The sequence below is a fragment of the Pygoscelis adeliae genome, unplaced genomic scaffold (assembly GCF_000699105.1).
Source record: "Pygoscelis adeliae isolate BGI_AS28 unplaced genomic scaffold, ASM69910v1 Scaffold34, whole genome shotgun sequence".
NCBI classification, from domain to species: domain Eukaryota; kingdom Metazoa; phylum Chordata; class Aves; order Sphenisciformes; family Spheniscidae; genus Pygoscelis; species Pygoscelis adeliae.
The window spans coordinates 2309598-2313275 of NW_008824658.1; positions in this window are offsets into that span (position 1 = coordinate 2309598).

Below are 3678 nucleotides of genomic sequence, written 5' to 3' on the forward strand. Positions count from 1 at the left end.
CACACGGTTTCCCTGGTGGTTGTGAAGTGCGTTGGGGGGGGGGGGGGAAGATGCTTGCATGAGCCTTTGCAAAGCAGTGCTAATTGACACCTTTTCATCTATGTCAGTTGTTTGATCCTTTCATTCACCTACTCTTTTTAAAAGCCTGTAACGTTCCCAAACACTCTTGATTATCCCCAGTTAATCTCTGCCCTTTCACCCCACCGATTACTACTGGTTTCCTTCTCCTCCCAAGAGCTGGGTGAAGGTCCCCATTGCACAGACACTGCCACCCGCCCGGCCCCCAGCATCTTCCCCATCACCGTGCTGGCCAGCCCCTCGAAGGGGATTCATCACTTCAAACCAGCATCACGGTCCGTGGGAGCATGGAGGTTCCTGGTGGGTCATTCTTGGCCAAAGCAGGCTGCGTGGGACGTGGGCTGTTGTTGTGGGATGCTCATTCTGTGAATCCCTGCATGGAGCAATCCTTTCGCCCCTCAGCCTGCTAGCCTCATGGAGATGCCCAGGTGAACAGAGATGGATGCGTAGGTTGTGCAGTAACGTCTGAATGTTTATTCTTTTTATGGAGATAATGTCCTGGGTCTCTGGGCATGGGGGCCCTGTGGTATAAGGTGTTGCCCAAAAATTAGTCCCTTCCCTAAAGAGTTAATAATTAAGTATTAATATTCCTGCAAAGTAAGAGGTACACAGGGTTTTGTTGAAAGTTGAAGCTATTTAGAGTGATTTCATTGCAAGGCTGAGGCTTGTGTCATACAGCTGGGACTGGGGTTTCACAGCCCAAAAATCCACTAAGGTGCTGGACACACACATGGAGGCTCCCTAGCTCCTGCCGGGCATGGGCTATTCCCTTCTCCGCTTGCATCCACCCACAGCTCACTGTGGCTGAGCCCCTGAGGAGCAAGAAGCTTTTTAATCTTTGCCCCGAGCTCAGCTGTGTGTGTTTGCTGCATCGTTTGCCTTCTTTTACTGCTTCCCACGTGCTCCAAGGCTTGCCTTTGCTTGGCTCTGACTTGGTCTTCAGCTGCCCAAACTCCTCAGGAGGCAAGAGCCGTTAATTCCCAGCAGAGCAGCTCTGCTGGGTTGTGGTAATGGCATCGGATCGCTGGATTTGCTCTCGATCTACCATGCCCGTGTCTGTAACACCCTCTGGCTGTCTCAGGCAGTAAAGGCTTTATCTGCCTGCAGCCTTTGTATGTACCTGGGCTGCACTACTGGGATCTTGCAGAAAACAGCTCAACAGCTCAGCAGCCCTCCCATGCTCCAGCACAGGAAAGTCTGAGCTTGAAAATAAAGTTGACGCTCTTTGCTGCTCTCAAGCCAGGAAAGTTTAATAGGGCATTTGGGGCCGTTAAAGCAAAGCTCCTGTTTGCAGATTCGTGCAGTTCCTGCGTGGCAGCCAGCAAGGCAGCGTCCCAGCCGGTCGCCTGGCTGGGCTTGCTTTGTGCTTGCACTGGAAGGTGCTACATGAAAAAAAGCCTTCTCGGTTGCCACCACGTCAGCACGTAGACTTTTTCCACCCTGTACATCTAGACTTAACTCTCAGCGCTGGTAAGATCGGTCACACTAGTCCTGTAAAGAGGAATAACCTTTCTGAGCAAACTGAGTGACAGCATTGCTCTTCTGCTTATCCAGTCAGCACTGCTGTGGTTTGCAAGTAGATGTTAAATACTAAAAGCTTCTCTGTATGACCGTGCCTATACGGAATCACCTGCTCAAGGCCATGGCTAACTATGCACAGAATCCACCGAAACAGGATCATTTTATCCCAGCAGACAGGGGACACCCCAGCCTTTGGGTTTGGGAGACTGCAGCGAACAACAAAAAAAAACCCAATTTGCGTGCGTGTAAAATGAGAAGCCTGTTTCAACTGGCTTGCTGCAAGGTGGACCACACCGGTGTGACCATGTAATCTAAAAACGCCAGCAGCTACCAGGGGTCTGGCCGAGCAACAGGGATGCTGCAGGGACGCAGGCGCGGCGGGCGGTGCGGTGCCCTCCCGACAATCAGATCTTACCAGCCCTTGTGAAATTGTAGCTTGACAGCAGCAGAACTTCTTGACATGTTTTGATGTAAGTATAACACTGTATCGTAGTTATGTGGTATATGCCAATATGTTTATAGTGTATACCGATTAGTTAGGGTTTGCTAATGTACTACATTTCAATAAAAAGCAATTTAAAAATACAGAGTTTGTGAGCTTGGTGACTCTCAAAACGCAGGAGGATGAGAGCATTGCCCAGGGACACCAGTCCCTCCAGTATATCTTACATACATATCTTATAGGATGGTGTGGAACAACATTGTCAAAAGATCCATTTTCAGAGAGGATTTTTCCCACTCTGCAGAAAATGTTGTTTTATTTTGCTATACTAGTGCTTAGAAATCTCAGGCCACTAAAGACCACATGGTTCAAAGTGGCTTATTGAATATACAGGAGACACTAACCTACGTTCCCACAGTGTTTGCCACCTGAAAGAGGGCACACAGCGAGCAGGAGCGGAGAAGATAGTAACACAGAGAAGGGTCCTTCAGCATCTTCCCCCAGTGCTCAAACCCTTCCCGCAGCACATCCAGCCTTCAGAAACCACCGTGCTGCTCCCAAACAGAGCCATGCCATAAGGATGAAGGCAGAGCCTTGAAAGCTCAGCCAGCTAATAAATGTTTATATTACGGTAGTGTACAAAGGCTCCAACTGGGATTAGGGCACTGCACTAACACAGAAGATAGATCACCCCAGGGCTAAAGGATTTATAGCCTAAAGAAAACACGGCATTCCCGCCTCCCTGGGAGCTGGGCAATAAGCACCAAGATGGTAGATGTCAACGTTTTCTGCTGTAGTAACACTTTCAGAGTTTGCAGGGAGACTCTCTAATGGTTATTAAAACAAGAATAGTGGTTCACTAAATTACTGGGAAGCTGCTCTACAGCCAAGAGATGAGAAGGACCCACATCTCCTGCTCTCCTGTTTGCTGCAGAGACCATCCACAGATGTAATTGCCAGCCCTGTGTGGGCTCCAGAGCTGCAAAACAAGGACCAAAACAGAGCTGGCTGCCGGGGGGGGATGCTGAGGCCCCTCTCCCAGTAGGACATGGGCTGGCTCGCCGAGGCTGGTGGTGCCTGGCAATGCATGTGCTTCGCAGCAAAAAGGGTAAATGAATTCCTGTCCCCCCAAAGGGGAGGTGAAAGGACTGCCAGCCCGGGCAGCAGAGCTGGACGTGTCCCTGCTGTGCGGGGGGCCGGGGGCTGCAAGTGAGGGCAGCGGTGCGGGCAGCAGTTTGGAGAGGAGGCTGTGGCCCCCTGCAAAGCTGCACTGGGAGCTCCCTGCCAATAAATTACGGCGTGTACAACGGGGAGCATTTAAATAGTCCATCTTAGTTAATGGCAGCTTCAATGGGTCCCACGGGGTTGCACGGGAAGATTTCTCATCTGCCTGATTTTTTACTATATAAGCGCATTGCTCTCGTCAAATTTGAGCCGCCCTGACAAAGGTCTTTTCAGCAGAAGCTGAAGGCCCAGCAAATGCCTTCTGCAGCACCCCAGCCACCGAGAGCCAGGGGAGGGGACCCGCCCTGCAGAGCCCGGCGGTGAACCCCCGCTGCCCGCTGAGGGCGGTACAGGGAGGCGGCACGGGCCGCACTCCGGGGAGCGGGGCTCGAACCCACGACCTCGCCGCTGGG